This window comes from Chiloscyllium plagiosum, chromosome 13 (assembly GCF_004010195.1).
Source record: "Chiloscyllium plagiosum isolate BGI_BamShark_2017 chromosome 13, ASM401019v2, whole genome shotgun sequence".
Taxonomy (NCBI): Eukaryota; Metazoa; Chordata; class Chondrichthyes; order Orectolobiformes; family Hemiscylliidae; genus Chiloscyllium; species Chiloscyllium plagiosum.
The window spans coordinates 50,010,539-50,023,471 of record NC_057722.1 but is presented as its reverse complement, the minus strand read 5'-3'; the positions used below and the strand labels follow the sequence as shown (position 1 = coordinate 50,023,471).

The window sequence follows — 12,933 nt, the reverse complement described above, 5'->3', positions numbered from 1 at the left end:
TTAACTTGCCTTACTAGCCTGTTTTGAAATTGATTACTTTTCAAATCTTCTGCCTATTTTCATTTGCAAATATCTTTTGTTCCTCTCTCTGTGTTCTATGTGGAATGCTTGGATGAGCACTCAGGAGACGTGCTTGAGCAGTGCAGGAAGGAACCTTGATAAACACGTTTGCCTCCGAGTCACAGATGAGCAAGTTTACTCATTTTAGAAGGAACCAAAATGCTAACATCAGTGAAAACTGGAGTATACATGTTTAAGTTCTAATCAGGAGTCTCTGACATTGTCCAAGAAGCCTTCTCACGATCTAATTTCGAAAAACATCATGAGGATGTGAAATATATACAAGGTATTTAGATAGCTTTTACACGATTACAGTAGAACCAAGAATAGTGAGAAATTCAAGCAGGAGATATTGTGTATCGTAACAGGCTAATGCTCCAACAATTGGAAATACTATCTAAAGGGTTAAAAGGTCAGATGTCTTATCCTTATTGTGTCATGTGTTAAACAGGTGATTAATTACTGTCAGTTATGAGGTGACAAAGTTGACTTTACAGCAGGGAGGCTGGAGCTTTTCCTGAAAACATGTGACCCTCTTTTCTGATGGCTGTAAGTGAATAGTGCTACTTAATGTGCGGGTAAACAGTGAGGAAGGAGATCCAAGCACTCAGTGGCAAGCAACAAATCAAGTAACTTTATCACCTGATAAGGTGAGAAAATGAGCCTGACACAGGAAACAGCAACATTAGGTAATTAGATCTGCAATCTTTTAACCCTTTAGGTTATAACTTCTGGGTTTCTGTCTACTGACCATAACTGTGCTACTGCAGAGGGAAATTGAACAGGTATGTCTCCAAATACAAATAAATCTCTTCTTGCAAATTCTGCAAGATGTTTCATTAAATGTAAAATAAACCTACATAGTATATGCACAACCATAATACATATTCCTTTTTATTCTGTGGCTGATCGCTAAAACAAATCCCAGGTTAACCCACCAAAAGGATTTCAATGCAATATATGAAATAGCAATTAAGTGTCTTATTAAGGTAATGGAAATTATTCTCATTCCCAAAAAAGGTAAAGACTGTTGTGTCTGCCCAATAAAAATTACTTCACATTTTGCTGTCTGATAGATAATTGTGGTCATTCCAAAGCCAATCTGATGAATTGCCATAACCCAGTTACATAGCACAGAAATGTAACCAGATAACACACACAAATTGGAAGCTAATCCTCAATACTGCTCCCTCTTCAATCAATTTGGTAGAATACTGCAGAGTTGTATAGTTATTTCCTATTTAGAATTTCACTGCAATTGCAGAACTGTTAGAGAATTACCAAGGGGCATGTTAAGCATAATCATGCTCTACATCAAATCCAGCATTTGTTCTCTATTCATACATTGATTTATTTTGATCCTAATAGGCCAACAGAGACTAACGTTGATGCCAGTCTAGTGGGCTTACCAGCTATCCTTATATGAAAAGACGGTCTTGTTGTAAGTAGACGTATTCACTAGTTCCACAGGGAATACATTATCAGGACCAGATTGATTGAAATGGATTCTATAACAATTCTTTAGTGGACAATTTACGTGTTTACATTTGTCATGCCTTTGATTGCAAGGTTGTGCAAGTCCCACCCTTGTACCACTCATTAACCATTATTTGGATCAAATGCCCTTGTTGATTTTCATCATGATGCTCACCCCTAGATGTTGCCTTAGTTTATATGGAGCTGAGGAATTAATTTGCTTTGTAACTCAATATTCTGCACTCAGTTCAATCACTCAAGCTGATATCAAGCAAACAACACAAATATATAACAATGTAAGCAAGTGGATTTACAACTTCCAGTGTCCGGATCAAGAGAGGCCAGATGTGACAGAAATGTTAGTATCCAATGTGTGAGTCCTGATGCACTGAGCCTGTAGGAACTGGCTGAGAATTTTCAACTTCTGATGGGCAAATAATCTACCCCCTGGGACACTGGATAGATACACAGGAAATCTTGGACAGAGTGAACTCGAGTCTAATACCTGGGTACCTACAGAGCTGCTTCCAATACCTAGGACAGCTTAAACAGATTGAAATCGAGTCTAATATCTGGGTAACCACAGAACAGACCTCAATACAATAACTGGCACTTGTCGGCACCTATATCAGGTACTGATTATTTTATTAAATGGGAGGAGGTGATGCCACTGGATTAGTAATCCAGAGTCCCAGTCTAATATCTAGGGGCATGAGTTTCAATCCCATTATGGCAGATAATGAAATTTGAATTCAACATTTTTTAAAAAAAAATTAAAAATCTGAAATAAGAAGACCATGTAACCACTGTAAATTGTTTCAGAGATCCAGCTGGTTCAATAGTCCCACTTTAGGGAATGAAATCTGCCATCCTTACCTGGACTAGCCTACATATGAATCCAAACCCACAGCAATGTTTTTAACTCTGGATGGGCAATGAGTACTGAACTAGCCAGCAACATCCACGTCCCATGAACAGGTTTTTCAAAATTAATTACTTTTACTCCCACCATCTCCTGCTAACTATCCATGTTCATCACTCGAATAATACCCTGACCACCAGAACAATACTGCCCCAACTATCCAATTTACTGCCCTGACTATCTGAACAATTTCTGACAACCTGACTACCACTGACCACCCCCAACCTAATTCCCAGTTAACCGACTGGGTGCCTGTGTGGAATGAGCTGCCAAAGGAAGTGGTAGAGGCTGGTATAATTACAACAGTTAAAAGGCATCTGGATGGATATATGAATAGGAAGGGTTTAGAGGGATATGGGCCAGATACTGGCAAATGGGACTAGATTTATCTGGAATATCTGGTCAGCATGGATGAGTTGAACTGAAGTGTATGTTTCCACGCTGAACGTCTCTATGACTCAGTAACTGACTATTCCCCTAATGTCTGGCCTGACTACCTCTATTCACTAATTCCTCCCTTCTCAAATTCCTGATAGACATCACTATCACCTCACCTATTTACCACTCACCCAACTACCTCCCTCAACTTCCATTCATAACCACTTACTCACCTCACCCATACCCATTCTGTCTAATATACTCTTCAATCCTCCACATGTTTATCCATCTCACATGTCAATCAATCTCTCCACTTACCATTTACTGCGCATACTACTCAATTGCTCACCTTTCATCTCACCCCTAAAGACTTACCCACCATATCCCCTATCCAGGCCCACTCTATCCAACTACCTATTACAATCACTCACCCATTCACTAACATGCAAACTTTACATTTAAACAAGCCATATGTCAGAGAATGCCATTAAGGGCCTGCAATTGAGGGCTGGTGGCGGGTGGGTGGGGTGTTGTTTTGCATTTCTGTCAAGGTTGAGTTTGGAAGACCCAACGCACAGTTATGTCCTGTTACAAGATCTTATGGATGCAGTGCCACTGTTGGAATGTCTGGGTCATAGAGTTTCTACTCACATATAAAAATGTTAAGTTGAAGACCATTAGAAATGATCATGAATTGGTGATGCAGATTATATGATTCCATGTCACATAGATATATTCCTTACAATGGAGGAACAAAGAAGTTATAGCTTTCCTGACAAAAAAAATTTGTAAATACAGCACCTAGCACTTACCTGTACTACAGCAGGCTTGGATCATTTCACTGAATATCATTCATTATCTTTGGTCTTCATCACAAATTCCACTCTCTAACAACTAATTTCATCCCTCTCCCCAACAACTTTGTTAGCAATAATGTAAAACAAAGTACTGCAGATAATAAAACATTTATTTTGTATTCAAGTTATGGTAAAACTGTACATTTGTTTCTACAAAAGGTGAAGTAAGCTGTTTTTCATGGTATAAAGCTCAGAAGGATAACATTAAGCATTTTTCAAGGATTCAATAAAAATTGGAAGGAATTTTGGTTTCTGCTCAGACTTGGTGCAGTTAGCCTGACAGCTTTGAAGTTTGTCTGAAACCATTTTCAGGTCAAATCTCTTTGAAATGCTGCTGCATATCCCCAAATGAGTGTTCCAGTGGAGCCCGTCAGTGGTGTGAAAGTAGGAATGGGACTGGCTCTTAGTCTGAGTTGGTCAACAGGTTGGGGATCAAAGTGATGAGGAGAAAATAGAAAAACTAGAGAGTTTATTTCCAAGAAGAAGATTAATAATGATTGCAATATTTTTTGTGGAGCCAATAGGTGCCCTTCTGTTCTTCCTGAGCCCAGAAAAAGAAAATGCGTAGCATTTTTGTAGAGTTGCGACAAGCTCTCCTTTTAAGGACAACTATATAGGCCCCTCGCTAACTGGTATAAATACCATGTGACATGTAAGCTCTCCCCGGGTGAGCTTCAAAATGGAATAAAATCCTAATTTGGGAATTTGAACAAGCTTGTGTTTGAAAACGTGCTGTTTGCAGAGTTACAGGCCCACCTGAAAATTGAATTGTGAACTTTGACCACCTTTGGGGGTTATTGAAAAGCTTCTACCATCACCCCCAGATAGTCAACTGCTAGGTTCTGTTTTTCAAGTAAGAATGTTAAAAAATCTAAACCTAAAGTTTAAAAACTGACAATAATATGAAGGAATTGAATGCAAAGCTATTAATGATTACCAATTAAGATTTTCATTTAAACAATGGCATTCCCTTTTCTATCAATCCCCTATTAGCTACAGACTGTGTGTAAAGAATAATTGACTGTGTCTGTAATTTTAAACATTGACTTACACTCATGTAATGTCTTTAATGTAGCAGAATGTCTGAAAACATTTTTCAGAGGAGAATGAAGAGGGGGAGAGAATAAACTATAGATGGGGCAAGAGTTTAATCAGCTATAGGGAGAAGCTGAATAGGTTGGGTTTGTTTTCCCTGGAGTGTTGGAGGCTGAGGGATGACTTTCTAATGGTTTACAAAATCATGAGGCACATAAATAGACTAGGTATTTTCCCTGGGGTAAGGGAGTCCAGAATTGGACGGCATAGGTTTAGGGTGAGAGGGGAAAGATTTAAAAGGGATCTATGGGGCATTTTTCCTATGCAGAAGGTGGTACATCTATGGGATGAGCTGCCAGAGGAATTGGTGGAGGCTGGTACAATTACAACATTTGAAAAAGCATTTGGTGGGTATATGAATGGAAGGCATTTAGAGAGATTTGGGCCAAATGCTGGCAAATGGGACCAGGTTAATTTAGGATATCTGGTCAGCATGGACAAGTTGTACTTGAAAGGTCTGTTTATGTGCTGTACATCTCTATGAATCTATGAGCTGGGTGCTGGCAGGTGGGACTAGATTAGGTTGGGATATCTTGTCGGCATGGATGGATTGAACCGAGGGGTCTGTTTCCTTGCTGTACTACTCTATGACTATCTATGACTATGACCTGTCAAGCAGTGAGGTAGTGGTCGAGTGAGGGAACCGTGGGTTACTAAAGGGAGCGGCATGGTGGCTCAGTGGTTAGCACTGTTGTCTCACAGCACCAGGGATCAGAGTTCAATTCGCACCTTAGGCTACTGTCTGTGTGGAGTTTGCACATTCTTCCCGTGTCTGCATGGGTTTCCTTCGGGTGTTCCGATTTCCTCCCACAATCCACAGATGTGCAGGTCAGATGAATTGACCATGCTAAATTGCCCATAGTGTTAGGTGCATTAGTCAGGGGTCATGTAGGGTAGGGGATTGGGTCTGGGTGGGTTAGTCTTTGGAGGGTCGGTGTGGACTTGTTGGGCTGAAGGGCCTGTTTCCAATCTGTAGGCAATCTAATCTAATCTAAAAAAAAGTGTTCAAAAGAATAGCTCTTTGAAAGATGTTTTGGAAATGAAGAGAATTGTTGAGGAATACATGGGAATACAATTATGGTATGTGACATCATAATGGTTGTGAATTCTGTCACTCATTACTGCAACAAAAGCAGCTGGTATTTTTATAGTTCCTTTAACATAGCAAAATATTCCATGATGCTAATGAGTCCTATTAGTAAACATGTTGACAATGGAATCACACATGGAAATATCAGGAGAAATTATTGAAAGCTTGCTATAAGAGACAGGTTTTCGGGAGCATCTTAAAGGAAGCGGGAGTGGAGAGAGATGATTGGAGTGGGGGTGAACATTATTGCTCTGATCTGAAAGTATAGTAGGCGTAATAAGCGTGAGCTTGACCATTGTATTTGAAAACATTGCGAGGCAAGATGAAATGTGGCCACTGAGGGATTTGAAATCCAGTGCAGACAACAGGCAGTCACTCAGTTTGTTCATTGATGTAGAAATACAAACAATTTATCTTTCTATGATTCATAACTATACAGTGCATATTACAAACATAAAACATTATGGTGAGGTAAGTATTAATGATCATACAAAAATAAGGATGAAGGTTTGCAGATTATGGAAGATTATTTAATTATAATGATAAGGGACTGCTAAGTGAAAAGTTACAAACTTTATTTCGATCAGCCATTCACATCTTAACTTGATTGATTCACTTATAAGATCACTTATTATGTCATGTCATCTCAAAATGCTTCACACAACATGTTACTTTAGATCTGCATTTACCTATAATGCAGAGAAAAATAAATACATACAATTGGAAAAATATCCAATGTGCATTTCTACACATGAGTGCTAAGTATGTTATGATCCCAGTTGAGATTATCAAATGTACATTGCAACCTGGATAAGGATCAATTACATTTTTTTAAAAGTAAATGAAGTTTGAAATCCCAGTTACATAACAGAATAAAGCCACAAAATTCCATTGTGTTTAAATAAACAACTTAAACTTTACTATACAAGGCTAGAGAAGTAAAGCAATCTAGTACATGTACAATTTAGCACTATGCTCTAACCATCTGAGCTAACCGACCTACAATCATAATGTACCAACCAGAATTAACATGAGGTAAATATAAAATTCACAAGCTACGGCCGATCACCCTCAAAGTACATCAAATAACACATGTGCCCAAGACAAATTCCATGGATTTCTCAACTACCCACCCAGATGCTAGTGACACTGTGGATCACCAAATCACATTTAAACTTTGCCTCATAAATCTAATTCTTCACTTTCAGAGATCTACCTCAGGGCAGTCAGAGTCATGATCCTCTCCACTTGAGGGGTAAGAAGCCAAATGTCAGGCAGCCCTCCACATGTCTTGACTCTTTCTGCCCTAATTTTGAGCTGTTTTCCACCTGAAGTGAGAGAGAAAAGGCATTAAGGGAAATGAGAATGGGTGGCAGGGCTGTTATTTTTATGTAGGTAGGGAGGTGACCTGAGCAAGTGAGTGGATAGAGCTAGTGTTAGGATTAGTGTAGGGTTACTATTAATGGGGATCAATGTGGGTAACGGTGAGTGAGTTATGAAATTTCAGGCAGAAGAGAGCGTAGTAGAGCATGAGACTTGGTCGGAGGTGGGTACCATAGCAGAGATGGAGTGAATTTAGGGTATCAGAGAGAAGATGTCGATACTTTTTCTGGTGAAGTGGAGAAGGTCATTGACCTTCTTAATGCAATGCTATGCATTCTTCCAGATGGCTGAGACTGCACTGACCTGGCAGACAACCTCAGACCAGGCTGACATGGTTTGGTGGCATGGCCTCCATCACCACTCCTGGAGGAAATGGGCATCCTCCGTCTGCAGCACCCTGTCCACTAGGACTGCCCGATCACTGCCCACAAAGTAGAGTGTCAATATTCCCTTGCCTGCCATGTTCAGTGTAGGTGGCACGAACTGTGCAGTGCAGTTTTGAGTTGAAGTATTTGTGTAGGTGCAAGACTTTTAGAAATGGCGCCGGAGCTAGGAATGCTGGTCAAATCCAGTGTATCCCATTTATGGCAAATTGCTCTGCAATGTGGTGAGCAGTAGGATGGGGTTAGAATTGAGTGAGTGGGGCACCATAGGAATGCGGGAGGTGATTTATGAGGCATGTCTGGTAAGATATGGCAAGATCTCACTGGACCTCGTGGTGAAAAGCACTTCAAGAAACTCAATGGATATGTAACATTCAGTCCATAGAAAATAGTTAGGATTTTAAAAGACCAATGTCCTGGTTTTACTTCACAAGGGAAATCATTGTAACTATAAAGTTTGTCACAAACTCATGATGTATAATCAATTAGTTGGTCTAAAGTAGTGTAAACAAGATGTTTATCACGAGCTGCCTGCAACAGATGAAATTAAAATCATGTACATGAAGTATAACTACAGCTGTGCTTGAGCTTGCTGAACATAGAGATATGGTGCCGAAGATTTTCACCTGCATTTATCAGCATAAATGCTGATAAATTTCAATTGAACAAAACAGTTTATGGTCATTCATTGAGTGCAGGTGTGATATCAGCCCTTTGGGGCTGGAAATCCATCTCAGACAGCTGCTGGTCAATCAGAAACCACCCACTAGGAGTATGCCCACTACCCGTTTCACACACAGGGTTTGTGGAGGTAAGCTGCGCTAAAACCAGGTGAGTCAGGGGAAACTGGCAGGCTCCAAATGGAGATGTTGAGAGGAGTTAGGGTTTGAATGGACATGGACCACTTGTTGTGGTCAGGAGTATAGCTTGAAGAGTCCTCTAATGAAGCCATTCATGAGGGATGGCCTGGCTGGCTGTCACCAGCTTGTGCAGGGAAAGCAGCCAGGCAGTGTGTTTGGTGTTGGTCTCTTCAACTAAAGACTATAGCCTATGGTTATGTGATTGAAGTTCTGGCATGGCATTAATTACCCACTAAAGGGCTTCCATTGGCCTGCTGGTGGGTGGGCTACTTGACACCACTCCCATCTCTGATATAAGACAAGGAGAAGTGAGTAAGGACTGGACAGGCCACTTGTTGGATTTCATATTGTCCTCACCCTCAGGAAAATTGACACCATATAATTCAGCCTCAAAAGGGTTAAAAAATACAAGATTTTAAAATGTGCCCAATAGCGCCCTTGCATTTAAAATTGCTTTGCTTTATGACTATCTTCAGAGGTAGTCTTCAGGGTAATCGTGATAATTCAGTCTGTGATCTGGTCAAGTTGTGAGCAGGGCTCTCTTTTGACGTGACTTTTTTTAAAAAACTGATACAAAAGATTGTGGAAATTCAACTTTTTGTGCTTTTTTATTGCAAAAGGAGACAATCTAATGGAAACTGCTACCCGTTGTGCCTGCTGTACATGCATGACGGGTAATGGCTTGAACAGTCTCAAAGAAAATATATAAATCACTGGAGCATTGGAATTTCCTCGCACTACATGTTACTTTGCTGTCTATTATTTGCATCTACTTTAGGTTTAGGTGTAACCTATTGAAATTGAAAGACTTTTTCTTCTTTGGCTTGTTTTCATATTGTGCAGGGTATAACCATCTTCATGGTTCTATGAGGAATTTCTGCCACTTACTGACATACTGGCTGACCAGCAATCTCTCCCATCTACCATCTAGTTTAGGGTGTTAGAAGAATTAGCAGATCGATTATCAACCTGCCTGGCTGCATTTTGCATGCTACTTCCATGGCCCACAAGTCCTGGAACGGAATTTGAATCTGGAACTCTGCACTCAGCGATTAGGCCCGACCCACTGAACCACAAGACTTCACTGAGGGAATGCTTGCGTGTAATCTGATATTGGAAAAGTGGACACTGCTTTGGCATAATCTCTAGATTGTGATACAGGAGATGTTTTAGCCCCTGGTGCACAGAGGCTCAGAAGTCATTAATGTAACCTTTAAAACTGCACATTAGCAGTTATGTTTATGACTGAACATTGTGGCTGTGGCTATCACTATTAAAGGCCTTTTACAAGCTAGCAGTTCTATGTCCAAATTACTCCCCCTATACAGATAGGCTGAGAGAACAGCTTGCCTCTGACTCAATGCCCGTAACGAACACATTAGAAATCCTGTAAATGAGAGCTATATTGCTTTAATAACATCTGAATGTTTCCATTAAAGCCAATTATAGGGTCATAGACATGTACAGCGCAGAAACAGACCCTTTGGTCCAACTCGTCCATGCCAACCAGATATTCTAATCTAATCTAGTCCCATTTGCCAGCACTTGGCAAATATCCTTCTAAACCCTTCCTATTCATATACTCATATGCCTTTTAAATGCTGTAATTGTACCAGCCTCCAACACTTCCTCTGGCAGCTCAATCCATACATGCATCACCCTTGGCATGAAAAGGTTGACCCTTAAGTCCCTTTTATATTTTTCCCCACTCACCCTACATCTATGTCCTTTAGTTCGGACTACCCCACCCCAGGGAAAACACCTTGTCTTTTAATCCTATCCATGCCCTTCATGATTTATAAACCTCAATAAGGTCACCCCTTCGCCTCCGACACTCCAGGGAAAACAGCCCCAGCCTGTTCAGCCTCTCCTTTTGGCTCAAATCCTCTAACACTGGCAACATCCTTGTAAATCTTTTCTGAACCCTTTCAAGTTTCACAACATCCTTCCAATGGGAAGGAGAGCTGAATTGCATGGAATATTCCAACAGTGGTCTAACCAACATTCTGTAAACCCATCATGTGACCTCCCAACTCCTTTATACAATACTCTGACCAATAAAGGAAAACATACCAAACACCTTCTTCACTATCCTATCTGCCTGTGACTCCAATTTCAGGAACTATGAACCTGCATTCCAACGTTTCTTTGTTCAGCAACACTCCCGAGGACCTTACGATTAAGTGTATAAGTCCTGCTATGATTTGCTTTTCCAAAATGCAGCACCTCGCATTTATCTAAATTAAACTCCATCTGCCACTCCTCAGCCCATTGGCCCATCTGGTCAAGATCCCATTGTACTCTGAGGTAACCTTCTTCGCTGGCCACTATGCTTCCAATTTAGGTGTCATCTGCAAACTTACTAACTATATCTCCTATGTTCACATCCAAATCATTCATATAAATGATGAAAAGTAGAGGACCCAGCACCGATCCTTTTGGCCACAGGCCTCCAGTCTGAAAAGCAACTCTCCACCACCACCCTCTGTCTTCTACCTTTGAGCCTTCAAGCTAGTTTTCCCTGTATTCCATGAAATCTAACCTTGCAAACCAGTCTCCTATGGCGAAACTTGTCAAACAGTTGCCACTCCAGAAGAATTTGAATGGTTGTTGATACCAGCAACAAGTTGTTTATCTTTTAGTATCACTGAAAAAACAATCTGTTAGAAGCTTTGACACAGAAATTGTTCCAGTTAGATGATTACTGACAGTTAACTGTAAAGCTTTATTTAAATTAGACAAGTTGATCATGATTAGTTAAGGCATTGTCCTGAGGAATGAACCAGAGAATGGATGTCACTTATTTTGTTAAGTGAAACAGGCAAAATGGGGGTAAAGGTGATTTCTGTCTGCAAAGAACAGGGTCCTGTGTATTAATATAGGTCATTTAGCTTTATGCACTAATGCACCATATTTCGAGCCTGACTGACAATCTTAAAATGGTTGTCAACGTGATACTTAATACACTCAGAATGAGCCTTTCCTCAGCAATATTCTAATTTTGTATTATTAAATGACTTATCTTTAATATTTCTAAAGTTACTTGAAAATGGGAGGAGCTTAGGCTATAAAAGAAACATCAATTACAGTAACATGTGTGAGTGTGGTACATACTGAGCATGATGCTCATGCAGAGTAACAATTAAATTATTGTTTTGTAAGAATCCTGTGCAATATATATTAATTCTCAGGCTTTTAGTTCATATAGGAGGGTTGCTTGTTTTCAACAACTGATGTCAACATCTAGTTGTTGATTAAGTTTTTAATTAGAAATCAAAATTTTCACTGTCAAAAATGGTGCATCATATTAAGAAACTGATTTATTACACTTAAAGGTGAGGGCTCTGATTTAAGAGGTTAACATCTAACAAAGTAAAATCTTAAAAGCAAGTCAGCTTACTGAGTTAAAGAACTGGTATGACCTTAGCAGTTAACCCAGTACATGATGCTATTTGTGCAATTTGTCATGTTTGGTAGTAGAGAACTTGAGTAGTGTTTTAAAAAGCTTTTTCATTGAAGCATTTATATAATTGTTGGTTTTCCTCTTGAATTTATATCATTGTGAAATATCCTGATGAGTACCAAGATGAAAAGCTATGACAAAATATGTCTTTTTCAGTAATACAGAAGCTTTATAATTAAAAGGTAGATCATTTGTATTTCTCCCTGGGAACAGGCTGTGTGTCACATTGCCATAGAGATGGGTGGAGTATGGTGAGATTCCTTTTTTGAGTATCTATAAATTCAATTAAGGGATTGGCAATAATCAAGATTGCTTGATTTGGGTTTTGTGCAGCTTGTCGCTCTTTGGCAGAAGTAGAGCCAAACCTCCACCTATTCAATCATCCATGGTAAAAACTGCAATTGGGAGCTGATGTACTGTACAAGACAAAGTTAGTAAAGGAAGTTTGGAAGATTTGTTTAGCTGAATGTTTTAAATTTGCAGTATGTTTTAAATTTGCAGTAATTCTATTGGTGAAAGGCAACTAGCCTTGTGGCAGGTGATATTTGAAAATAATCAGCTTGGTTCGAATTTAAATAATGACAGTAAGTAATGTTTAAGCTACTATGCACAAATCACAAGGGGTGCAAGTTTGAGTTGTGGATTCCAGAGTCATGAGGATTTAAGGGAAGTTGTAGGCTTGTTTGGCCAAAAAAGCTAATGGAAGTACTTTAGAACATAGAACAGTACAGCACAGAACAGGCCCTTCGGCCCACGATGTTGTGCCGATCACTATCCTCATGTATGCACCCTCAAATTTCTGTGACCATATGCATGCCCAGGAGTCTCTTAAATGTCCCCAATGACCTTGCTTCCACAACTGCTGCTGGCAATGCATTCCATGCTCTCACAACTCTCTGTGTAAAGAACCCGGCTCTGACATCCCCTCTATACTTTCCTCCAACCAGCTTAAAACTATGACCCCTC

The 12,933-nt window shown here is 39.8% G+C and overlaps 1 long non-coding RNA gene across 2 annotated transcripts in view; it reads left to right on the top strand.

The window, feature by feature from the left end:
• The first annotated feature begins 578 nt into the window (after positions 1-578).
• LOC122556321 overlaps positions 579-12,933 on the top strand; it is a 36,509-nt gene continuing 24,154 nt past the window's right edge. For both annotated transcript variants that reach the window (XR_006313504.1, XR_006313503.1), the window contains exons 1-2: positions 579-749; positions 1,429-1,501. This is a non-coding gene — a long non-coding RNA (uncharacterized LOC122556321). The remainder of the gene's footprint in view (positions 750-1,428; positions 1,502-12,933) is intronic.